The sequence below is a fragment of the Hyperolius riggenbachi genome, chromosome 2 (assembly GCF_040937935.1).
Source record: "Hyperolius riggenbachi isolate aHypRig1 chromosome 2, aHypRig1.pri, whole genome shotgun sequence".
In the NCBI taxonomy this organism is placed as follows: Eukaryota; Metazoa; Chordata; class Amphibia; order Anura; family Hyperoliidae; genus Hyperolius; species Hyperolius riggenbachi.
The window spans coordinates 262,767,363-262,795,034 of NC_090647.1; the positions used below are offsets into that span (position 1 = coordinate 262,767,363).

At 43.1% G+C, this 27,672-nt stretch overlaps 1 long non-coding RNA gene across 1 annotated transcript in view; it reads right to left on the reverse strand.

Annotated features, from left to right (window-relative positions):
* Positions 1-493: 493 nt before the first annotated feature.
* Positions 494-27,672, reverse strand: part of LOC137544292 (uncharacterized) — a 101,778-nt gene continuing 74,599 nt past the window's right edge. The window contains exon 3 of the long non-coding RNA XR_011025811.1: positions 494-666. This is a non-coding gene — a long non-coding RNA (uncharacterized lncRNA). The remainder of the gene's footprint in view (positions 667-27,672) is intronic.

A 27,672-nucleotide genomic window follows, 5' to 3' on the forward strand; every position in this document is an offset into this window, starting at 1 on the left:
GGTAAATAGCGTTTTATTTATCGGCAGAACGGTGCGCCATTTTTCTCCCTGCGCCATTTTCGCATGTAAGCATTGCCATCACTGCAGTTGTGATTGGTTAACACTCCTTTCAGTTTTGCTGTGTGGACGTTGCAATAGCTGTGTTTGCTATTGGTAATGCTCCTTCTAGTCTTGCCTATCTGGACCTTACCATCACTGTGCTTGTGATTGGCAGATGCTCCTTCTAGTCCTGTCATGGACATTACAATAGCTGTGATTGCTATTAATATGCTCCTTCCTGTCTAGCCCAGCATTGATATTTCTATGTGGACATTTACCATCACTATAGTAGCAATTGGATTGGTAAACATTCTGTCCTGCCTGTCTTGTCTGGTTCAGTGTGTATCTTGGACTTTTTCAATCACCCTACAACACACAGTACAGTCACACAAATTATTTATTATTTCTTTATTTATTGTATTTATAGTACAGAAAATGGTTAGTCACTGGATAGGTGCATGTGAGTTCACTGAGATCCATAGGATGGGTGTACGTTGATGGAGGTGCTTGATCAGGTAGGAGACACAAGGAGGAGGACTCTGCCGAAGGCTTACAATCTAGAGGGAGAGGTAGGGACACAAAAGGTAGGGGACCAGAGTTCAGCGTTCAGCTGCGGGCTTAGCTCACCTGTGAGGGGTAAAAAGGTACATTTTGAGTGCCTTCTTAAAGATGTTGAAGGATAGTGCAACTCTAATGGGGGAAGCTAAGGAGTTCCATAGTATTGGAGTCCCTCTTGAGAAGTCCTGCAGGTGTGCATGGGACAGGGTGATGCAGGGGGTGGTCAGGTGAAGTTCATTGGCGGAGCGGAGTGAGCGGCTAGGTGTGTACCTCTGAGTAAGATTGGAAATGTAGGTCAGGCTGGTTTTGTGGACAGATTTGTAGGCCAAAAACAGTGGGCTTGATTCACTATGCAGTGCTAACCTACTTAGCTCATCTAAAGTCTTTAGGCGCGCTAACCAGGGTGCTAAGTAGGTTAGCACCAGTTTTCTCAATCAGATCGCACGCTAAGTACCGCGCGCAAATTCCTATGCGCGTGCTAAGTCCCATAGGCTTTAATGGGCACTTCACGCGGAGTGCCATGCGCTCTGTGCAGTGCACACGTAAATTAGCACGGGAAAAGCTCGTTTAGATGTGCTAAGGGGGTTTTCACAGGCGTAGTAACAGTTAGCACCATTGTGAATCAAGCCCAGTATCTTGAATCTGATTCTGGACTGGATATGAAGCCCTTGGAGGGATTCACAGAGGGGAGCCACTGTGGTGGAGCGATGGGAGGAGTGGATGATTCTGGCTGCCGCATTCATGTTGAAGACTTGAAGTGACATAGTAACAGTCAGTACACGTTGAACACACAGCAGGCCAGGCAGTGACCAGTCAAGGGGTATTGCTACAAATCTAATTTATTTATTTTGGCACACAGCAATCACCTAGAACTGTCACACAGGTGTTTAAGAGACATGGGGCTTGATTTACAACTCTTATCACGGTCAAGCTAGCGTTATACCGTGTGTAACGTTTTTCACGCGCAAACGCAAATTTTCATGTGAAATTGCGTCCGTTTTGGCGTGAAAACGCTTAATTTTGCATACAAACGCTAATTTTTGCATGCAAATGGCCGTGATTTCTAACGCGCGCAATTTGCGCACGAAAGACGTTACACGCGTTATAACGCGCGCAAAACGCTAACACAACCGTGATAAGATCATAAGAGTTATTATCATGACTTTGTGAAAGCCCATGGTAACAGTCAGTACACGTTGATCACACAGCAGGTAGTGACCGGCCAAGTGCGGCAGCTGGGATAGATATTCAGTGGCCCACCTGGGACATCCAGCAGCCAACCTGGGATATTAGCTGGGAAATATTTGTGCCTGGGATGGAAGGCCCTAATTCTGGGACATGTCCCAGGTAAATCAGGATCTCTGGTCGCTATATTTAATACCACGTATTTATTTATAGTTGAAAAAAGGTATTAAGAATTTTGAAAACACTGAAAAAATAAAAATCATCCCTCAAGACTAAAAGTTAGAGGAAGATACAACATTATGTGGCTATTCAGATTCTCTACTTTCTCAGAACTATAGCACTACACAGTGAGCAATTATTGTGGCAGAACAGATTGTTTAGATTCCATTCGTATGTGTTCCATGGTGCAGACACATCAAAAACTGAATGTAAAATAGGACATGCATATGAAACACAGGGCTAGTGTACCATACTCAGCTACTATACTATTCATGGGCAAAATGAACCTGATGTGAAGAGATCATTTTTCACTTCACCTGTTTTCATTTAAAATAACTATTTAGACTTGAGAGAAATTTTCTAAAATAGAAGTTCTCATGAGTGCATTTTTACAATGGGATTTTGATGTGATTTTCACTGGATGCTAGGAACACAGTAAAAGTATAGCATTCAAAACTTTTGTGATCAGGCAAGATTGCATCACAAATGCACCACACTAGTATAAAAGGATTCCTGTGATTTTTTTTTTTATTATTATTATTTTGCTGATATACTTGCATTTTGTGATTTGCATGGGATAGGCTAAAACAGGAAAAGTGTGTCTAGTGGAAAACAGTCCTTATATTAGGCTTTTCTTCTGCAAAGCATGGCAGCATTGCACCCATTTACGACACTTTCCACCGGCGAGCATTAGGGAGTTTTGCCCAAAGACTCCATATTGTTTTACGTAATGGCTTGAGCCAAGATTTGAACCCTGGTCAAAGGCTTGAATCCCTGCATCAAAGGCAGCACCCTTAATCAGTACGTTATCCAGCTGGTTCCTGAAGAAGACTCCTGAACAGCAGGGGCGTAGCTTGGGGAGGCGGGGTAGTACATGTGCCCCTGGGCACTGGATCCCTAAGGGCGCCCAGCGCAATGTCATTTTTATTTTTTAAAATCTTCTCCCTTGCTCGGGAGTCAGGGGCAGGCTCAGCCAGTCTTAGCTGTGTGATGTCCCCAGTGATGTCACACGCCGCCATCGTGCAGCCTCCAGCACTTGTGAAACACCAGCCAGAGCCAATTGCTGATGAAAAGGAGGCTCCGAGGCTGGCAGGGAAGTGTGTGCAAGTGTGTTCAGGTGCGGAGTAGAGCGGAGCAAGCAGCCCAAACTCAAGTTGTCTCTGCAGATGTTGCTTTTTCACTCTCTAATCACGCTGCCCCCTAACCACCACAACTCCACCCCCAAAGTGTCGCTCTACCCACCCTCCAATTGTGTGGCCACTTGGCCGTGTCAGCTCCGCCCCAGAGTGCTTCCCACCCTCCAAGCTACCCTTGTACGGTTTGTTGTCCTTTCACCACCCCGCATCTACTCACTTGCTGTGACTTGCAGCTCTAGCAAGTAGTTCTTTACTCTCCGGCCTGCTTGAGCCGCTTGGAACCTTATTCCTCTGATGAATAGTGTGACTGTTGCAGCTACCACGTTATGGATTTAGTGAGTGCATAATTGTCTCTGGAGTGCTGTGTATTTTTATAACGCTTGGACAGCTTATTGCTATATAGGAGCAACTTAAGTCCACTTCACTGCTACTTTTTTATATCATTGAGCCTTTTGCTTATTCCTTTGTATGACTCTCAGCTGGAGGAGATCACAATATAATCCTACGATAGCCATAGTGTAATGTCCTACCATATTATTTTTATATATATACAGTGGGTTGCAAAAATATTCGGCCCCCTTGAAGTTTTCCACATTTTGTCACATTACTGCCACAAACATGCATCAATTTGTGATGATCCGCTCAGCTGGCTGCACAGGCAGACAGCTGTTTGTCCATTCCTCTAGTCTGTGGGCTGCAGGTCTCTGGAACAGAGACCTGTCTTTCCATTGCAAGTTTCTGGTCTGTTCTCTTGCTGGGGAATTTGCATGCATTCGTTATGCAAATCCCCTACCTGCCTTCTTTGATGACTGGCACTATAAGAGCTTTATGTTTCCCAGAAGGCTTTGCTGGTCATTTCCTTTCCATGGTTGCTTTAGGCTCCCCTTCTAGCCCAGTCAGGTTGTATTATCTGTATTGCCTGTTCTGTCTTGTCTTGCCTGTTGCCATTGTCCTGTCCCAGCGGTGGTGGACAGGAAATGGTTCTGATCTCTGTTCTTGAAGTATAGCTGGTGCAGCGGTTGCCAGCAGCTATCTCTTCTGTTCTGTCTCCTGGGATCGCGCTAGCTACTTTTCGCTAGCGCTGTGGATCCTTCTGTTCTGTCTCCTGGGATCGCGCTAGCCACTTTTCGCTAGCGCTGGGGATCCTTCTGTTCTGCTACTCTGTACCTGGATCACGCTAGCCACTTTTCGCTAGTGCTGTGGATCCTATCTCTCGTTTGTCCCTGTTTTCGTGTGTCTGTCTTGTCCGCTACGCTTGCTGGAGGCTCGGTGAGGTAACCGTTAAGCAAGCGCTCGCGTCCTCTGTTTCATGTTTGTCTGTTAATGGTTAGTTAGGCGTGCTTGTCTCTATTGTGCTTATCACGTGGAGATCGCGCATAACCGCGTGCACTGTTGCGAATGAGTGCGGTGTTCGCGGTTAGCTAGCGTTTGTTATTTTCCGTATCTCCTTATTGTATTATTTGCTGTGCCTTTGCTACCCTCGTATTCTATTCTGATCTGCCTTGTGTCACGTCTGGCGATCGCACCTCTCGCGATCGCGTTCCTATTTCGTATCTGCTGTTTGTGCGCGGTCGCGGGGTGGCGACTGGATTGGCGCACACACATACAACCTGTCCTTTTGCTCAATCTCATTCGCAATCGCCTCTCTTGCGATTGCGTTCTGCGCTTCGTACAATTCCTGTCTGGCACTTGTGGAGGTACAGAGGATTGGTTCCTCTGCACTCCCCAGCGCCATCTGCCGACAGGAATTTCCCTCTACAGGTGCGTAGCACCTTTTGCTGGGTGCCTGCAAATATACGCTTGTGGAGGATTTCCGCCGTGTCAGCGCACGCGTTGTGCGCTGATCACGGAGAAAGTTCCACAATCGTTACACAATTTTATTGGAATTCCACATGGAAGACCAATACAAAGTGGTGTACATGTGTGAAGTGGATCGAAAATCATACATCATTCCAAACATTTTTTGCAAATAAATAACTGCAAAGTAGGGTGTGCGTAATTATTCGGCCCCCTGAGTCAATACTTTGTACAACCACCTTTTGCTGCAATTACAGCTGCCAGTCTTTTAGGGTAATGTCTCTACCAGCTTTGCACATCTAGAGACTGAAATCCTTGCCCATTCTTCTTTGCAAAACAGCTCCAGCTCAGTCAGATTAGATGGACAGAGTTTGTAAACAGCAGTTTTCAGATCTTGCCACATATTCTCGATTGGATTTTGATCTGGACTTTGACTGGGCCATTCTAACACATAGATATGTTTTGTTTTAAACCATTCCATTGGTGCCCTGGCTTTATGTTTAGGGTCATTGTCCTGCTGGAAGGTGGACATCCGCCCCAGTCTCAAGTTTTTTGCAGTCTCCAAGAGGTGTTCTTCTAAGTTTGCCCTGTATTTGGCTCCATCCATCTTCCCATCAACTCTGACCAGCTTCCCTGTCCCTGCTGAAGAGATGCACCCCCCGAGCATGATGCTGCCACCACCATATTTGACAGTGGTGATGGTGTGTTCAGAATGATGTGCAGTGTTAGTTTTCCGCCACACATAGCGTTTTGCATTTTGGCCAAAAAGTTCCATTTTGGTCTTATCTGACCAGAGCACCTTCTTCCACATAGTTATTATTATTATTCTTATTATTTAGTATTTATATAGCGCTGACATATTATGCAGCACTGTACAGTATATATATATCTTGTCACTAACTGTCCCTGAAAGGAGCTCACAATCTAATCCCTACCATTGCCATATGTCTATATTATATAGTGTAAGTACTGTAGTCTAGGGCCAATTTTTTTTTTTTATTTTTTTTTTTTAGGGGGAGCCAATTAACTTATCCGTATGTTTTTGGAATGTGGGAGGAAACCGGAGTGCCAGGAGGAAATCTTTTTGTAGCCTAAGCCTGCTTTAAATTTCTCAATAACTTGATCCCTGACCTGTCTTGTGTGTTATTTGGACTTCACGGGGTGTTACTGCTCCCAATATGCTCTTAGACAACCTCTGAGGCCCTCACAGAGCAGCTGTATTTGTACTGACATTAGATTACACACAGGTGCACTCTATTTAGTCATTAGCACTCATCAGGCAATGTCTATAGGCAACTGACTGCACTCAGATGAAAGGGGGTCGAATAATTATGCACACACCACTTTGCAGTTATTTATTTGTAAAAAATGTTTGGGATCTTGTATGATTTTCGTTCCACTTCTCATGTGTACACCACTTTGTGTTGGTCTTTCATGTGGAATTCCAATAAAATTGATTCAGGTTTGTGGCAGTAATATGACAAAATGTGGAAAACTTCAAGGGGCCGCATACTTTTGCAACCCACTGTATAGAGCACCACTGACATCTTCTGCAGCACTTTACACAGTACATAGTCATGTCACTGGCTGTCCTCAGAGGAGCTCACAATCTCTGCCATAGTCATAGCACCACCCAAGCCATGCCCACATTCTGATGGGTGGTAACACCCATTTTTTGTGCACCACAGGACTGTCTGGGGCAGGGCACAAAAACTGTCTTAGTCACCGGGAGCTGAAAACCCTACCTATGCCTCTGCTGAACAGTAGGAGGCTATGCTAGGATTTGATTAGGTTAGTAGTGTTATTGGTTTTTATTCCCTTTTTATTATATTAATAGATGCTGCATGAAAGTTAGACTCCACTATTAGGGTGTGGGAATCTCTTAAGATCCCTCTCCTTACATCTGTTAACCCTGTGTGAGAGAAAGCTCTCACTAGCTTAACTGCAGCTGTTTGTGTCTCTCTGAATGAGCTGTCTGTAGGGAGAGCTGAGGAAATGTATCTTGTTTGTAATTGTATGGCAGACTACAGAGTTATATGAAAAGCCTCAGGTGGCAGGTTTCACACACAAAGAACAGCACTGGCCCTGTAATCCCAAAGCACAGACACACACCTTTTCAAATGAATCATCCCAATACAGCTAAAATAAAATCTACACACAAAGAATTAAAGCTTTTGCCTCTGATATTTAACATGAAAAGTAGGAAATGTTTACACAGCTACTTAGATATTATTTGTACATTGTCATTCTAGAACACTTGGTTATTGATAGTGTTCCTTTAAATTGTATCCCTTCTGCAATAGGCCACCAATGGAGACACTGTCAGAGTGGGTTTTCATTAGAGGAGTGAGATGATAGGTGGATGAGTTGTGCCCCAAAGTGCATGATGGACTGGAGTGGAGCCAGTCAATTAGCAAACACAAAGGAGAGAGTTGCAGTAATCAAAGCGTAAAGGCAATTTGGGTGACGACAGCCGGTTGGTAAAGTGTGTAATGCTACACTTTATAGAGAATTGATGTGTGCATCAAACCAAGTAACACCTGACAAATCTGGCTTTGCAAATTTGGCCTAATTGGCTATTCACGAGACATAGCTCATGCAAATATGCATTTGCTTTCGCTTGCCAAAGTTTGCAGGGTTAAAACCAATACCCCAAAGCGGTTGCCCTGCGAGTATTAGTTCATGCTACATTAGCACTATCCAGGAGCGCCACGGGGAGGCTTCCCAATGCCCCCATACAACCGGGGTGCCGCGGGGCCCCAAGCGCTCTCACTGCCTGGAAACCACAGCGGTTTGTGTAATGCATAAACCAGATACCAGATTGTAAATCATGGCTATAGTGGTGCCCAAATTATAACTTATAAGCCAAAGTTTGTTTTTTAGCAATCACCTGTGGCGGCAAGCGATTGGCTGTGGAGAAGTGGCCATGAGGGTTACAGAAAAGTGTGCTCAGCCATACTGTACCTGAGCACCCAGTGTATAATTTCAGTGTGGGTGCCAGAGTTCAGTGTTTAGTGTTTGGTTGCGATATGCTATACCATAGCTGAGCACCAAAATTTTATAGCCAAGCGCCAAAAATATCAAAGGATACAGTGGAGGAACAGAGGAGGAGTTACCAGGCTTCACTTCAAGGGTAAGTTAGTTTTAATGTTAGTCCTAGGGGAGATGAAGGTAGTGTTAACCTGCTGGGCGGTCTGGACGAGCTCAGCTCGTCCAGTACCGCCGGAGCCTGCCACTCAGGCCCTGCTGGGCCGATTTGGCTCAAATAAAAAGCAGCACATGCAGCCGGCACTTTGCCAGCCGCGTGTGCTGCCTGATCGCCGCTGCAGTGCGGCGATCCGCCGCATGCAGCGGCGAAAGAGGGTCCCCCAGCCGCCTGAGCCCAGCGTAGCCGGAACAAAAAGTTCCGGCCAGCGCTAAGAGCTGGATCGGAGGCGGCTGACGTCAGGACAGCCATGGTGACGAGGTAAGTGAAACACGGAAGGCCGCTCATTGCGGCCTTCTGTGTTACTTCTGGCCGCCGGAGGCGATCGGAAGAACGCCTCCAGAGCGCCCTCTAGTGGGCTTTCATGCAGCCAACTTTCAGTTGGCTGCATGAAATCGTTTTTTTTTTATTAAAAAAAAACCCTCCCGCAGCCTCCCTGGCGATCTTAATAGAACGCCAGGCAGGTTAAGCCGCATACATATGTCAGATAAAAATCTTTGGAAAACCAACAATCGATCTGTGATAATTGTTATAAAGTAGTTTGCAAAAGACCTTCAAAGATAGTGACCAAAGATATTTGACTCTCAATCTTTCAATTCCATCCTGATGCATATGTCCTGCCGATGTTCATTTGTTAAACGAAGTGTGTATGAGATCTCCAGATTTTTTCTTAACTTTTGTGTGCACAGAGCATGTGCAAAGACTACAAAAGCATCTCTTGGGACTTTTGCATAAACTGATCATTTGCATGTGTACATGTGTTAAGGTCTGTACACACATTCATTTTTTATCTGCAGATCACTGGCCAATTTACCACTTCCATGTAGTATGAGAGCATACCTACATAGTCTGTTCATAGTACTTAAAATATGTCCCTCGTACTGGCAATGGCAGTAGTTAAATTTGCCAATCATCTGCAGATTAAAATTGGATGTGTGTACAGAGCCAAATCTATTTGTCAGACTGATTCCTCGGTTTGCAAAATTTTTTATCTGACATCTAGGAATAGGCTTACAGTGGAGGACAGTAGAATATCAATGTTCTATCATCGAGAGTCAGGGATAGTAGAATGTTGGTAAAGTTACCAATATTCTGCATTCGGTACTACCCTGCGCCCATTTTACCGGGCGTATTAGATGTACGTGGATTCATTCTGATCATGGCTACTACATCTCATCTCATTAAAATGAGTACAACATAGCCAAAAGATGTAAGAAATAAGGCAGCACCTGCATGAGTTTTGCATCAAGATATTTTTACTCTGGCTCCGCTTGTATCATTTGCAGAAGAGTATTCTACTATGCCAGATGTACATCGTTTTGCAAATAAAAATGCTTTTTGCATACAAGAGTAGATCATGAGAGCATTTTGACTTCAACTTGAAAAATAAAATGTCACATGAAGAATAGGACGCAACCTAGCGGAGTATATATAAAACATCGTGTCATGACTGGAGAATTTTGTTTATCTGAATTCCCACACAGTGATGTAGATTTCTTTTAATTATAGCTAATGCTTTCAGGGCCTATACAGTCCTCTAATGAGATAAGTAGATTTTACTTTTGGACCTGCGCTCTTTCTTCTGTCCTCCTACTTGCTACCATTCGCTTGCTCTCCTGTAGAGAGGCTAATGGAGCCTTGAGCTGAGTGACACAGTAATTCTATTAATGTGAAGAAAGCATTCTCCAAGGACTCTCTTAAAGAGTTCTTCACTTTTCATATTGCAAAAGTTATGTCTTTTCCTACTGCTCTATTTATATCTGTAATGTCATATTCATTTTGCAGGAAGGGCTGACTATAAATGTAAAAAATTGACAACCACAGTGAATGGAGAAAGAGGAAAATATTTAGCAGCAGAAATACAGATGTAATAACAAAATATTCCACTTTGATTTATCTCTTCCTATCCTCGTTGATTTGACTGATAAAGTGTTCAATAAGATTTTCTGTCGAAAATAGAAAATGTTAAAGGGAACTTATCACATCTACAAAGCAACACAGTAAACAGCTTCTGCAGCAAAGGAAAACTGCTCGGGAAGAAATATGGAGACCGCCAGTGCCTTCTCCTACAAAATACTAATTACCTGGCAATCATAATCAATTTAAATTCAGAAGTGGCAACTAAGTTGTGGGTCATACATGTCCTGATACAACACCTCCATTATATCAAAACTAATATAGACCTAGAAGCATAAATCACAAAGTATCAAATGTTTATTAGAGGACATAAATTCAAAAACATATTTAAAAACATTTGTGCATAAAAAACACATAGAATGCAGTTTCCATTTTTGCAAATTCGCCACGCATCAAATGCAAGTCAATGGCATCACATTTGACTTGCATTGCTGTGCAAATTTTATGCATCCAACTTTTCTGAAGAAAAAAATGGCCTACAGGTTTGTTTTTTTGCCTTGGACATCTCGCACAATTCAAGTCCAAATTCCAAATGCAAAAATGTGCATGCAAATGTGAACTTAATTAGGTACAATTTCATGTAAACTAACTTCAATTGTTTGCATGTAAAAATCAGAATGCAAAAATTTGCATAGAATGCGAACAGAAAAAGAAGAATCAGATGCGAAGAAATTGTAAAATGCAGAATTGCAAATGTGAAGAAAATGCGTCTGGAAATCACTGGAATAAGTGTGAAGACTGCTTAATGTTTGTGGCATCTTTTGGCAATAATTATGGCCTCTGTTCCCCATCCACCTGTTATGTGCTAATCAAACTCACAAAAACACAGTGGGAGCTACACGGTGTCAGCCCCATTAGATCAAAGGGTTTAACTCCATCCAGCACCGTTATCTGCTGTTCTGCCACGTAATTTAAACTATACATGGGCACATTTGGGCTCCCTGCTAAAGGCAGCTTTGTCGGATCTAGTCTGGCACAGCGTCAAGCTATGTTTGATCCTCTTCAGTACCACACTGCTCCACGTAATTACGCTAGTGCGCATACAATGGAGCAGAGCAACAGCACAAGCTGGCGCCAGCCCTGTCCCCTCTCACTAAGACCCTCCAGAACCCTGCTGCAAAATGATTTCTCGATCACCAAAATCCCCCCTTGTGCACAATGGAAAATAAGTAAAAGCTGGGGGGATGGGAGGGGGTCAAATGGATTGGAAAGGGTTAATGCACTAACCCCAATAAGAGGTAAAAAGAAAAAGGACTGCATACTTTTATTAATCAAAGTGGTGAATGGACAAAACAACACGTTTTACATTGACCATAAGGACCCAGGTTTCTGGAATAACGCACATGGGCCTTGATTCACTAAAGGGTGCTAAGTGTTAGCACGCCAGTGAAAAGGCACTTATGACGTGAAAACCACTGCTTCATGCACTAATACGCACGCGATGCGAGGTGTGCGCGAAATGACTCTTTACAGCAGCATGACAGGAGAGTCCGGAACCTCTCATGGACTCGATTCACAAAGCCTAAAAGCTTTGGACGTGCAAACTAGGGTGCAAAGTAGTTTGCACGTCTAAAGCTGAACGGTGCAATGTTTCACGCGCGCCGCGCAGAGCTACACTTTGCGCGTGATCTGTAACAGCTTTAGACGTGCAAACTATTTTGCACCCTAGTTTGCACGTCCAATGCTGTTAGGCTTTGTGAATCGAGCCCATGAGCCGTTTCTGACTCTCAGTCAAGCTGCTGTAATAAAATCAAAAAAATAAATTAGGAAAGAACCAGAAATAGCCATTGTGCTAAGTAATATAATTGCCCTGAGAATCTGTGACCTCCCCCACCAACCCCCTCACAAAAACAGAAATATATCTGAAATATGAAAGAGGATTTACCTTCATTATCAGAAAAAGTGGATAACATTATAAAATTGATTCAACCAAAATAAGGCTTGTTAAGCTTCAGTGTGTAAATGTAACCTATGAATGGTTTATTGACTAAAGATTTGTGATGTACCGGGAGAAATGGAATAGAGTAAATAAAAAGAGAAGTACTTTAGCGGAGATTGTGTGTGTGTTCTCTATAGGAGAGCCATGCAGCAAATGCTTTCCTGGGAAGGTGTGTTTATAAAATGATGCTTGGAGAGAAAGTGAGAGAATACAAAGCAGACCACCCCACTGAGATCCATTCTGTGAAGGCATTCGTGTCTTATGGCCCATCACATTTCAGGACGTGCTGGGAAGATTTTTTTTTTTTTTTTAAAGATGTGTGGTGTGCAAAAGCTCTATTATTGCAGAAATGTCACCTTCCAACCAACAGACACTGATTAGAAGGAAGAACAATCAATTGTTTCAAGGAAGAAAACGATGCTGCTTGTCGTGTTGTCTAGAGGTAGGCACAGTGTGACTGCAGCAATAAACTTGGAAACAGCACTACAAACGTCCCATGCTGTGAATGGTATTTCACTAGGTGGGGAGAATAATGGCTCTGGTAATGATTTCATTACTCAGCAAGCATTATATTCATAACACTTTGCTTCCCTTTTTTATAATATGCTGCTCATTTTTACTGCGGTTTAATAAACGACCTCCAATAACTGCTGTCCCGCTGTGCCTATCTTTATTTCTACTGGGTGGTGCCAGGCTCAACCTAATTTAATGAGCAGCCTAATTATGATGTAGCACTTGCTGCTAATATTTCTTATCAGGGTTATTTCAATTTTATGACACCACTTTGATTTATATAGAGGCTGGGGATTGTCTGATAGCAAAGTGGATGCCATGTGTGCATTTGCCGTTTAAGTAAATAAATATTTAAATATGAATTCCACGCATTATACCCTGCTAGCAATATCTCGGGTAAGAAAAATGTTAGAAAAAAGTGACACAGATGAGTTATTGTACCAAAGTATTTATATTTTAAAGCAGCAGGGACAGGCATATTATTCCAAGTTAAAAAAACAAAAAACATATATACTGTAAGTAGTTACTTGTTCTAATTACATAACATATCTATTGTACTCTCCACATTTTGATTTCAGTGAACGTTATATAGTAAATCAAGAGAAAATGGTCCCAGGCATGTTACATTTTTACTTCTTCTGATTGAAGCCAATCCTGATGTCATTTCCTCTCTTGCTCTTTTTTTTCTCCTAGAAACTGCACAGTCATATCTAGCATGCTTTGTAAACACATGTGAGCACGGCATAGATCATATTTCAGCAGTGTCTCCCTTCTCAGCCTGGTGGCACACTGAACTGCCCTCAGCCAATCAGTGAGGAGCAGGAATGTGGGAGCGAAAATGACAATCTTTATTCTCGTCAGCAATGTACCAAATAAAGCCAGACTGATGTAGATAAGATTTATTACAGAACCATTTATTATTAGATTGGAATGTTTGCAAAGCAGGGTTAGGTTGCAGGCTGCATAATAAAGACAGAGCCGTGGGTAAATGGAAATAGATTTTGTGGCTGACAATACCACTTTAATGTGAAAATGCCTTGGTGCTGTTACCTTTTGGGTCTTGTAGGAAGGAAGAAGGTGATAGTATATTACTGTATGCAAGCACCCAGCCTATTGTATGAACTGAAAGAAAACCATGGACTCCGGCACTCCACAGGAACTCTTCTTTTATTAAGGCCACAAAACAACGGATACAAAAGAAAGCCCCTACTGCAGGGGGCTGATAGAAGCCCCAGTTAAGTGTCAGTTTTTGTTTTTTTAATGATCCACATAACCTCTTTAAGAATAAGTTGGTCGTCTTTTCAGAGTAATAATTTAAAAAAATTAAAAAGTTTGCATTAAGCACCTTGACATCTGTATGCTTCCACCACTGTTATTCCATTAATCTCAAATAAACAACATAAACAGTTAAACTTGCAAATAAAATAAAATGTAAGTAAGAGACAAACTAGCCCCATACACATGATTAATTTAAGATGGCTGAAGCGGCTGATAACGACTGCCTCAGGCAATAATAGATTGTGTGTACAGTACCCCTTGACCCCCACCCTGCAAGTGATCCTCCAGGCTCATCAATTTTGCCACCACTTGTCCCAGCCACCTTGTGATGTCACGCATGTCATGTGCTGCTCAATCAGCCCTCTGCTCCCCTGCATAGCAACAGAATGCTCTAAAATACAACTGACTATGCATTTGTACAGTGTTGGCCCAGTGATGTCGCCCAAGGGATCGGGTCCTAATCTCCAAAGGGCAACATCAGTCACAGGTGTGTACAGGCCTACAAGCCCACCACTAGTAGTGGTGGAAATGGAAAAATGCAACCTATATTGCACGTCAATATGTAACTCTTCAAAGCAGTCCAGTAAGTGCTGCTTATGACGTAGGGACAAGGAAATGAACTATGGGCTTGATTCACTAAGACAAATAACATGCCTTATCAGAGTTAACACACCTTATCAGAGTTAACATGCCTTATTAGAGTAGCATAGCAAGCGCTACGAACTTGTGCCTGCTAATTGGCAATGAGGAGAGCTCCACTTGTCCAGCCCTGAGCCCCTGCAGGGATAATCTCCTTAAATCACTTTTTAAAGGAGATTATCCCCACACTTTGATTGGCCCAATAGGCTGCCTGTCAAGTTTCCTGTCCAGTGACAGGCAGCCTATTGGGCCAATCAAAGTGCAGGTATAATGTCCTTTAAAGGGATTGGACCCGCAGAGGCTCAGGGCAGGACGAGTGGAGCTCTCATCATTGCAAATTAGCAGGCATAAGTTTGTAACGCTCGTTATGCTACTCTGATAAGGTGTGCTAACTCCAATGAGGTGTTTTACCTCTCATAAGGCATTCTATGTGTCTTACTGAATCAACCCCTATGACATATTTCTATGGATGATAATCTAAAGGAGTTGTGATCATTAGAGATGTCGAGGAACCCGCGATTTTTGTTTCGCGAATCGCAATAGACTTCAATGGGCAGGCGAACTTTCAAAACTACAAACCTAATTTTGGCCACAAAAGTGATGGAAAAGATGTTTCAAGGGGTCTAACACCTGGAGCGGGGCATGGTGGAGTGGGATGCATGCCAAAAGTCTAGGGGAAAATTACGGATTTGACGCAGAGCAGGGTTATAATCCCCAAAAGGCAGAAATCACATTGCATTCCTAAATTGGAGACATAAAGTGCTTTAAAACATCTTGCGTGTGTATACATCAATCAAGTAGTGTAATCAGGGCCACGATCAGAAATTTTAAGGCCCCTTAGACATCATCAGGCCTGGGCCCCCCCTCCCTGACCCCACCCACCCATTGCTGTGCCCGCCCACTAGCCACCTCACCACCGTGTCGGTGCGCGAAGTGCGCTGCAGCGAATAGCAAAACATGTGCATGACTGAAGAAAGCGGCATGCACAGCGTGATGCAGCAAAATGTTGGCGTGACAATGGCATGTTGTGGGTGGAGCCAAATACTAGAAACATACAGGTAGTCCCCAGTTAACAAATGAGATAGGGACTTGTAGGTCCATTCTTTTCCTTAATGAGTTCTCATTTGTTCCTCTTTTCTTCCTGTGCCTCTTTTGTCCCCCTCTGTCTCACCTCAGTTTGTGCCTCTTTTGTGTCCCTCTTTGTGACCTCATGTTCCCGTCTCATCTCTTTTCTCCCTGTGCATCTTCTGTCCACCTCTGTTCCCCCTGTGCCTCTTTTATCCCCCTGTGTTACCTCTTGTCCCCTTCTGTCTCAGCTCGTCCCCCTGCCCCAGCCAGGTATAGGTGCCCCCAGTATAGGTATCCAGGCATAGGTGCCCCCAGTATAGGTAGCCAGGTATAGGTGGTGGCCCAGTATAGGTAGCCTATAGCCAGATATAGGTGGTGCCCCAGTATAGTAAGTCCGCTGTAGCGGGCTCACTCATCTGCTCCCCACGTTCAAGCTGCTGATGTCACTCTTCTCTCAGTGCTGGAACGCGGTGTGCTGGTTAGTGAGCCACAGGCCCGCAGCTAGCACATGCGCCCCTTGCAGCGCTTTGGGGGCGCAGGGCCCCCAGAAGCCCTGGGCCCCTCACTGTAGTGTCAGTTGTCCCCCCCTGATGGCTGCCCTGAGTGTAATTAGTGTACTGCTTCACATTGACAGACCAAACTCACTGTGTAACGCACCGCAAACAGCTGTTTGTGTAGTGATGGACATGCTGGACTGGTGCGCACCATGGCAAGATTGCTCTTCCTCAGTGATGTCAGGAAATGTCTGACTGCCTTATCAACTTTCGATGGTTCTTTCTCTACCATTGTTAAAGTTCACATCTATTTTTTTAAATTACGTTTTCTGCTGTCTGTTCAGTTCCTTCAACGAGATTATGTTATGGAGGGCAAGTCTGCCATTCATTCAACTGTGTGATAAACTTTATTTACTTTATCAGTACCATAGTGACCCGGGTAACGGCCGGCGAATCAGGGTTCAATTCCGGTCGGAGTGGGAGCCTGAGAAACAGCTACCACCACACATCCAAGGAAGGACCCAATGTGCTGTGTAAGTAATGTACCTGCCCTGACCATGCTTTGCAAACCAGGGATCTGTGGTCAGATGGAACCTTGACCCAACGCTGTGTGCCAGAGATGACACCACTTGCCTTTCAACATCATGGTACAGTTTGGGTATAGCCTTTTTAGAAAAATAATTGTGGCCTGGTTTCTTCCATTGCGGTGTCCCAATCGCAACAAATTTTCAGAAGGCCTCAGAGTCCACCAGCTGGTATGGTAACAGCTGGCGAGCTAACAGTTCTGCCAAGTCAGCTGTCAGATGCCGGGCAAGGGGGTGACTGGCAGACATTGGCTTCTTCCGCTCAAAGATTTCCTTAATGGACATCTGGCTGCTGTGGGCAGAGGAGTAGAAACGGCTACCACCATACATCCAAGGAAGGCAGCAGTCCTGACTCAGGGAGGTAGTGACGAAAAATAACAATACAGGAGGACTCTTTTGAGGCCCTGCTGTATAATGATGAGACAAATACACTTGAATCCTTTAATGAGAATCTGTTATGTAGGGCAAAGATCGCACAGTGTGGGCTTGATTGCCTAAAGTAAAGTTCAGAGAGAAAAGGAATACCCATTGGTAGCAAACTTTTTCCCGGATAAGAGACAAAGTGATTGGTCTCAGCTGCCTACTCCTCTGGAGGGTTGTAGGTGATAGATCTGCGTAGATATAAACTGTTGCAGGAACTCCTGGGAGGCTGTTAAGATCCCTTGTTCCTGTCATGATTTGATCTTTAATTCCCCTATAGTGCAGTTTCAGGATCACATCTTTAGGTGTTTTCAGGGTCTTAGGTTTACCCAGGGCTCTGTGGATCTATCCGAAACATTTCCTCATTCGTTTGTGGCAGGAGCGCTTAGAAAACATTAGTGGCAACTTCTCTCAGGGCTGTGAATGACTCAGGCAAACCGCTGATCCTTAGATTTGATCACCGGGAACGGTTTTCAAAATCTTCCAGTCTAGACTCCGGTAAGTCAGCTCTAGCTTCCATGGCTTCTATTAGCTTCTTGTCCTCATTGACTGTGTCGACCAGTGAGTCTAATCGAGTTTCAAGAGTCCCCACCCTTTGGCCTATCTCGGTTATTTGAGCTGTTAAGTCCTTGACTGCTGGCGTAAGCTCCGATTGGAGCATTTTTTTTTTATATCAGCCAGTTCTTGTTTCTCCCAGGGCTATTGTTGCTGGTTACCTTGCAAGGAGACCTGGGGTGGGCTGTCAGTCTGGATTTGTTTGGACTTCTTAGCCGGCTGAGCTGTGGCGCGCTCCTGGGCTGCATCCGCCATCTTGGATGAGCTGCGTAATTCAGGCCGGGCGGAAAACAAGTTCGGCAAAGTCAGCTGTGGCTGATTTTTCTGCTTCTTCGAGGTTCAGAATCCCTTTCCGGGCATATCATACGTGATATAGGATGGTAGGAGCAAGTTCTGCCTCTTTAGTCATAGGTTTTATGCCCCCTTTTCTCCGGCCAAGAACGGAGCTCACTGAGCGCACGTCATGCCTTGTAAGCTCCGCGCATGCGTCCCTCCTGCTTTAAATATTTGTATCATCTGTGTTTGTATCATTTGTGCAAAACTCTACACAAAAAGAGAATGATCAATAAATAGACCCAGAAAAGGTCAAACTCTAGGTTTTTCACTAAACTGGGTTTCCTAAATGAAATTAAGCACCAAAAAGCACATGCAGGGACATCAACCTCAGAAATGCCGGTAATTACAGGTTAGCCCCAAACAGTGCAAGGTGTAACTATGTATACATGAATTGTTGTCATTATTCTAAGTGCCAACATATTCCATAACAAACATGGGGTACATAATACAGATAATAGTATACACCAATTTACAAAATATATACAAAATACAGAGTTTGTACAAAATACGGATATAATACAAAATACAGAATTGGTAATTACAGTGACAAATTCCAAGACATAAATTGTGAGAGAGCGATACCCTTGCAAGCTTACAATCTAAAGGAATTGGGGAAACAAGAGGTGGGGTAGTATACAATATTCATACCTAGAGGCAGTGTGTTTTTAGGATGTCTAGTAGGAATGCAACTTGGCCTTAGGACAAAGGGAGAATGGCCTAAGGTAGAGCATATGCTGGTTGGAAAAAGGAAGAGAGGACACAGATTAATTTCTCATTCGCTTGTCGGAAAAAGCAATGCACAGACTGCCAGGTATAATACAATGTGCAGTCACAGATGCAGTGAAAGGTATTCAGTGACTGCTGGTATAACAATGTGCAGTCACACAGGTGCAGTGAAAAGGTTGCAGTGACTGCTGGTATAACAATGTGCAGTCACACAGGTGCAGTAAAAAGGCTGCAGTGACTGCTGGTATAATAATGTGCAGTCACACGGGTGCAGTGAAAATGGATGCACTGACTGCTGATATATAAAACAGCATGCGGTCACACAGATGCAGTGAAAGGTATGCAGTGACTGCTATGTAAAACAGCGTGCAGTCACACAGATGCAGTGAAAGGTATGCACTGACTGCTGCTATATAAAACATCATGTGGTCACACAGGTGCAGTGAAAGGTATGCAGCGACTGCTGGTATTTAAAACAGTGTGCGTTCACACAGATGCAGTCAAAGGTATACACGGACTGGTATATAAAACATTGTGCGGTCGCACAGGTGCAGTGAAAGGTATGCACGGACTAGTATATAAAACAGCATGCGGTCGCACAGGTGCAGTGAAAAGGTATGCATGGACTGGTATATAAAACAGCGTGCGGTCACACAGGTGCAGTGAAAGGTATGCACGAACTGGTATATAAAACAACGTGCAGCAGTCACACTAGGCACTGAATGTGCTGAGCCAGGCACATTATAGCAATTAGCAAGGGCCAGCTGCGACAGACAGGGCTGTATATGCAGTGTCAGTAGGCCACACAAACAAAAAAAAATCACAAGAACATTAGCTCTCAAAAGAGCTGTTTTGGTGGTGCTTTTCAGCAACAAATATCAGCAAGGAGCAAGCTAACAGACCTTCTAACTATTGCTTTCTCTATCTCTCCAATGTCTCTCCCTTCTCTCACTAATACTGCAGCACACAGAGTGAGAACATGGCCGACGCTGCTGCCTAATATAAGGGGGGGAGGCTCCAGGAGGGAGTGCAGCCTGATTGGCTGCCATGTGTCTGCTGACTGTGATGTAGACGGTCAAAGTTTAGCCCAATGATGTAGTATAGGGAGCGGGTCGAACCCGCATAAAGTTCGTGATCTAATGCGAACGCGAACCCACGTTGTTTGCGCGAATAAGTTTGCATGCAAACCGTTCAGGACATCTCTAGCGTTCATTTTGCAAATACCTCAAATAAACAATTCCAGGTGTCATGGGCTGTCCAAAATTTATAACATACTAATATAAACCCTCTGCACTCCAAAATACATGCACATAGCAACCTGCAACAGTGTGTGATAAACAAAACACTAATGTTAAAATAGAAGTTACCACAAAACTTCAGTATTTCGCTTTTTTAGTGAGACAGGCAGACAGCAATAAGATTTCCTTCTTTGGACTACAGTAAATGCCCATACTCTTTTGGAGTGCAAATGGTTGATATGTATATGTGTTTAATTTGGCTACACAACATACTTCCTGCCTTTCTCTATATCAAGTCTCTGTGAGATGAGCTCAACTCCATTTGTTTTTGAGTACCTGTCTTTGAGTCCCAGTGGTCTTGCCACAAGCAATAGCTCTGTTTATGCAAGTGTTTTTCTATATGTATGCATTGCTGACTGGTGTGGGTTAATGTAGGGACTGATTTAAAGGAAACCTTACTACTGGTGAACTGGAATAGTACAAATTACTGCACTTTTTATATAAGGAAAAACCTCTATTTTAACAACATTAGCAGTTGTTACCACTGTCTGCGTTATAGGTTTGCTAATTGCCTGTATTTTTAGTGCATAGGGTAAATATTGATATATTTCTTTGGGGTAATTCCAAAGAGAACACAGATGAGAACTAAAGGAGGAGGTTGTTTTTGCCTGAAAAGAACAAATATACAAGTTGGTAGAGCAGCATCAAGCTACACCAGGGGGAAGCAATCCCATAGGCATCCAAAGTAAAAGGGGCCCTTTGCAAACACCAAACCATCAATCAAAATGTAGTGAGACTCATAATGTGCAACATCTGTCAATAAAACTATGCCAGCGGTGAACACCATCCCAGTACATTTTTGAAGGTCAGGTGCTTGCTCTGTAGCCAGTGGATCAGCTCAGGGCCAAAAGAGATTTGTTTAGTAACAGGTGATCTAATCCTTTATATTAAATACCACAATAACTTGCAATGAGAACAATATAAACATGCATGTTTATATTTGTAAAAAGAGAACCGAGAGCCCAATATAGTGTAGTAAGTATTGACAATTGGGTAAACGAAATGAGTATAATATATACTCACAAACCAGGGCTACCTCAAAGTAACCACTGTACAGGCAGGTGAGGAGATTAGCCTGTCCTCACTCACAGAGGCGCTTATCGTGACCTTAAGACAGTACTGTGTGTACTCCTATTTTTATTGCATGAGGAAGCGGGAATATACCTGTGAAACGCATTGCAAAAACCCCTGGAGTGTACCAATAAATGTTATTGTTTTGAATACACAGTTTTTGTGTCTGCTTGCAGGGGGTAAGTCCACCACTGCCTCCTAAGCGATTTTAAGAGTTTTAAGAATTGATTTTATCCTGTTGGCGCCTCTGTTAATTTTGTGTGTTTTAGGTTAACCCATTAGCAGCTTCAATAGAGTTATCTCATTCGAGATAAGTGCACTGCTTTTGCCCTCAGTCGACAGAACTCGATGTGCTGTAAATTCTTGGAATGCTTTGATCACTCTCTCTACTAGCAGAAAATATAGAAACCAAACGAAGAAGTCCTCTGTTATTGTCTCACACTGCCCCCTAGTGACATTTGGCCATAAATACAAATTACAGCAGGACTAATTAGAAGCAGGGAAATGTAACAAATAAGAAATAAAATAATGTGCTAAAATAAATGTGCTAAATCTGCTAAAATTGTTCTGTAGCATTTGAAAACCTCTAAATAAATTGGCTGTTAAAGGGTTAATGAGGTGTCTCAGTCATCTTATTTTAATTTTGAATGAGCAATACATTTTTTTTTACTTTTACAAAACATTCTAGAATACCACTATATTATATTCATTCTCACTATTTATGGTTTAAGAATTACTCATTATTCCGCTCTTTTCCAGGTATCCTACACAGCAATCCAATTTCAGGGGTAATCCATGCTGAAATCCAGGCAGGCAATTTTAAGCATTAAGATTTTTTTTTCCCACAGCTGTACATTTTTGCTTCATTTTTTCAGGACTATGGAAAGAGATTTTCTATAGTCTTGAAAAAAATAGATAAGCATGTCAATAAAACAAGCCTATACTCACTAACTCAATGTATATCTACATGACCTAGTTATTTGCTTTGTGGGGATTTCTGAGGAATTCAGAAGTCACTGTTGAATATTTAGTAGAACAGCTTTAAACGTAGTGGAATCAGGAGCCTGTTAATGATTCAATGAGTCATTTCCCATGACTCAGTGATCTGCAAACTTGGCTCTCCAGCTGTTAAGGAACTACAAGTCCCACAATGCATTGCAGGAGTCAGTCATGATTCATAAAGGCAAATCTATTGTGGGAGTTGTAGTTACTTAACAGCTGGAGAGCCAAGTTTGCAGATCACTGCCATGACTCAATGAGTCATTAACAGGAGCCGTCAGTAGGGGAAGTCGCGCGGTATGCTAGATGTCTGCAGATCGCCGCAGCTGGATAGGTGAGCCGCTCTGCCGCTAACCTTTCTTTTACAGGTGTAGTGCTGATATGCTGAAGGAGGAGGACCACACAGCGGACCACACAGCGCTGGAATCCATAGGAAGGTGAGTTGCTCTGCTGTAATTGTTACAAATGGGGAGCAGACACATGGGGGGGTTACATGAGGACCACACAGGAGGGGTGAAGGGGACACTTGAACACACACAAGGAGGGTAGGAGGGGGCACAGACACACACACACGGGGACAGAAGTGGACACAAGGGGACTGGAGGACCACACAGGGGGTGAAGGGGACACGAAACACACACAAGGGGGGCAGGAGAGGACACAGACAGACACACACACCCACACACACACACACACACACACACACACACACACAGGGACAGAAGTGGACACTAGGGAACTGGAGGACCACACAGGGGGCTGAAGGACACACACACAGGACAGGAAGGGACACATGGGGCAGGAAGGGATAACACACACAGAAGGACAGGAAAGGACACATAGTGGACACAGGAGGACAATGGGGTAGAACAGGTACAAGACGCTCCTAGAACATGGAAGCACCAGGTTTAGTATATACTGTATACATTTTTTTCCCCTGGTTTTTGCCCTCTAAACCTAGGTGTGTCTTATATTCCAGAGCGTCTTATATTCCGAAAAATACGGTAATTGGTTTTTAAGTTACTGGAAGGGTTAATAATTCAACATTTTACTTCATTCAGACGCTCATAGATAAGATTTGCCTTTATGAAATTAGCAGATTGTGTTGAGCTCTATTGAGCTTAATAAACAAAGCAGAAAAGCTGTATCCAGGGGGAGACAGATAACTTTCTCTGCCTTATTTGATTTTCAGATAATTACAAGATAATCTGATAATTTGTCCAGAAAAGTTATCAGTCAGCTTGAGTGACGTGCAAAGGTGCCCATACATCAGACAATGGGCTTGATTCACTAAACCGTGCTAATTCATAGCACGGCCACGCTAGAATTTTTGCAAGCGGTTTCACGCTTTTGCGCGTGTTTTTTGCGCAATTGTGAATTTTCATGTGCAATCGCGAGTACAAATCCGTGATTGTGCACGAAACTACGTAATTGCATGCGAAAATACGCGATTGCGTTCAAAAGCATGAGAACGCGAAAAAAACGCCAGCGCGCCCTTGCTATGAATTAGCAAGTTTTAGTGAATAAAGCCCAATGTGTGGGCAGATCGACCAAGAGACAGATTTCTCCCTAATGGAATTTGATTGATCTGTTGCCTGCCCATACACCACAGGCGGATTCCCAATCAATTTAATGCTGAAATCGCTGCCTCACTGGTCTGAAGCTACCCCCCAATGGTCAATGTGCCCCCTGGTGTCCAGTGCATTATACATCACTTGTCCACATTCGCCACTGCATCTGGGTTGCCTACGTGGGATCGTGTGTGACGTCATACATGCGCCCACGTTTCTTCGGCAACCACGTGGTTCATGTGTAGGTATGGAGGATGGCACCAGAGCCAGCCCAGTGGCAGCGGCGGATGAGGACAGGTAATGTATAGGGCACTGGGCACCCGGGGGGGGGGGGGATTGGGCACATTGACCACATTGAGGGGACACCATCAGGGGTTTTGTTGCTTGGCCCAATATCCCTCGCCGTCACCACCGTGCACCCAACCGACCATGATGACCCGACATCTTGCAGCATGTCCAACCGATTCATGTGACCAATTTCAGCCCAAAATTGGTTGCATCGGCAGCTGGACATGCACATGTTGGCACCGATTTCCATCTGATTGGATTATAATAATCGAATTGGATAGTCGATTGACCACCAAGTCGCCTGATGTATGGCCACCTTAACTCTACTTTCCAGGGACATTACACCAGTCTTTTGGGGTTTTCTATTAGTTTATTGCTGTTTAATATTTTAGCGCAAACATGCAATTTTGAGTTTCATACCACTTTAAATTTAGAATGATTTATTTGCTGTTTAAAATATATTTATTTCTGAAAATTGAACCAATTTGAAGCACTTCAAATAATCTTTCTTTTTTCATTATTTGTGTTTTTTTTCTTAATCTTTGCCTCCACCTGCCAGTGTTCTGTTATGTTATTGCAATAAGCAAAAAAAAGGACAATTTAATTATCAAAGCCATTCTTCTGTTGTACAGCTCAGTATAAGTACAAAATACAGGCATGGAACATCAAAGTCTAAAAATAGGTATCAAACTATATTCATTTTCTGCATAATAATTCAATGAGACATGACCTGGGTGATGAAAACCGTGTTTGATCATAACCAAAAATAAGATTTTAACTGCAGAAGTTTTGAATCGATATTGTTTGCAATCCAATTAGTTAGTCTTAACCACTTTACCCCCACGCGTACGGATTTCTCCGCCCCTTTTTTCCCTCCTAAAAAACCAGGGACGGAGAAATCCGTACCTTCCGCGCTACCGCCGCTGTCCGCGCTCCCGCCGCTCGTGCGCGCGCACCCGCCGCTCGTGCACGCCGCCGCCCGCTCACCCGGAGATCAATGAACGGGAAAATCCATTCCCGTTCGTTGATCTAAGCCCCCGCAATGATCTGCTGCTTCTTTCAGAAACAGCGAGATCATTGTGAGTCTCCCAGCCTCCTACTGCTTCCTGTAAGCGTCCTTCCGGACGCTTACAGGTCGCATGTAAACAAACACTCTGTGGCCATCTTGTGGCCAAATAGTAAACTACACCCTAAAAGCATTTTACATATACAAACATTACATTTACACAATAAATTAACTCATTACCTCCCACACTCCCCAATTTTTTTTTTTTTTTTGTAATTAAAAAAAAAAAATAAAAAAAATAAAAAAAAACATAAATAGTTACCTTAGGGACTGAACTTTTTAAATATTTATGTCAAGAGGGTATAACACTGTTACTTTATAAACTGCGGGCTTGTAATTAGGGATGGATGCAAAACTGAAAAAAATGCACCTTTATTTCCAAATAAAATATTGTCGCCAAACATTTTGATAGGGACATAATTTAAATGGTTTTATAACCGGGACAAATGGGTTAATACATTTCATGGGTTTTAATTACAGTAGCATGCTTTATTTAAAAACTATAATGGCCGAAAACTGAAAAATAATAATTTTTTCCCACATTTTTTCCTATTTCCCCATTAAAACACATTTAGAATAAAATAATTCTTGGCATAATGTCCCACCTAAAGAAAGCCTAATTGGTGGCGAAAAAAACAAGATATAGTTCATTTCATTGGGATAAGTAATAATAAAGTTATAGACGAATGAATGGAAGGAGCGCTGAAAGGTGAAAATTGCTCTGGTGGTCAGGGGGTAAAACCCCTCAGTGGTGAAGTGGTTAAACAACAACTCACCATTCAGCAATATGGTTCATGCACGATATGATAAACAAAATCCAACTTTACTGGTATTTACTTCATCAATATAACACACGTTTTACAGGATTTTCTCAAAAAATTAGCATATTGTGATAAAGTTCATTATTTTCTGTAATGTACTGATAAACATTAGACTTTCATATATTTTAGATTCAAATACACACAACTGAAGTAGTTCAAGCCTTTTATTGTTTTAATATTGATGATTTTGGCATACAGCTCATGAAAACCCAAATTTCCTATCTCAAAAAATTAGCATATTTCATCCGACCAATTATAGAAAAGTGTTTTTAAAACAAAAAAAGTCAACCTTCAAATAATTATGTTCGGTTATGCACTCAATACTTGGTCGGGAATCCTTTTGCAGAAAGGACTGCTTCAATGCTGCGTGGCATGGAGGCAATCAGCCTGTGGCACTGCTCAGGTGTTATAGAGGCCCAGGATGCTTCGATAGTGGCCTTAAGCTCATCCAGAGTGTTGTGTCTTGCGTCTCTCTACTTTCTCTTCACAATATCCCACAGATTCTCTATGGGGTTCAGGTCAGGAGAGTTGGCAGGCCAATTGAGCACAGTAATACCATGGTCAGTGAACCATTTACCAGTGGTTTTGGCACTGTGAGCAGGTACCACGTCGTGCTAAAAAATGAAATCTTCATCTCCATAAAGCTTTTCATCAGATGGAAGCATGAACCCACTTTTGAACCAGAAACAGTGGCAGAAGCGCCTGACCTGGGCTACAGAGAAGCAGCACTGGACTGTTGCTCAGTGGTCCAAAGTACTTTTTTTCGGATGAAAGCAACTTTTACATGTCATTCGGAAATCAAGGTGCCAGAGTCTGGAGGAAGACTGGGGAGAGGGAAATGCCAAAATGCCTGAAGTCCAGTGTCAAGTACCCACAGTCAGTGATGGTCTGGGGTGCCATGTCAGCTGCTGGTGTTGGTCCACTGTGTTTTATCAAGGGCAGGGTCAATGCAGCTAGCTATCAGGAGATTTTGGAGCACTTCATGCTTTTATCTGCTGAAAAGCTTTATGGAGATGAAGATTTCATTTTTCAGCACGACCTGGCACCTGCTCACAGTGCCAAAACCACTGGTAAATGGTTTACTGACCATGATATTACTGTGCTCAATTGGCCTGCCAACACTCTGGATGAGCTTAAGGCCGCTATTGAAGCATCCTGGGCCTCCATAACACCTGAGCAGTGCCACAGGCTGATTGCCTCCATGCCACGCCGCATTGAACCAGTCATTTCTGCAAAAGGATTCCCGACCAAGTATTGAGTGCATAATTGAACATAATTATTTGAAGGTTGGCTTTTTTTGTTTTAAAAACACTTTTCTTTTATTGGTTGGATGAAATATGCTAATTTTTTGAGATAGGAAATTTGGGTTTTCATGAGCTGTATGCCAAAATCATCAATATTAAAACAATAAAAGGCTTGAACTACTTCAGTTGTGTGTATTTGAATCTAAAATATATGAAAGTCTAATGTTTATCAATACATTACAGAAAATAATGAACTTTATCACAATATGCTAATTTTTGATAAGATCCTGTACAAGCAGCACAACTCAAGTTCTAAATATATTGCATAATGTAACTTGTTATGCTACTTGCATAATGCACATTACATTATTGGCATAAAGATCAGTAAAATTGTCATGTCCTACTAGTGTACAGTAGTGTTGGGCGAACAGTGTTCGCCACTGTTCGGGTTCTGCAGAACATCACCCTGTTCGGGTGATGTTCGAGTTCGGCCGAACACCTGATGGTGTTCGGCCAAACTGTTCGGCCATATGGCCGAACTAAGAGCGCATGGCCGAACGTTACCCGAACGTTCGGCTAGCGCTGTGATTGGCCGAACGGGTCACGTGGTTCGGACCCGAACGCGCTCTGATTGGCCGAACGGGTCACGTAGTTCGGGTAAATAAATACCCGATCCACGTAATTTCTCCGCCATTTGTCTGTGGGT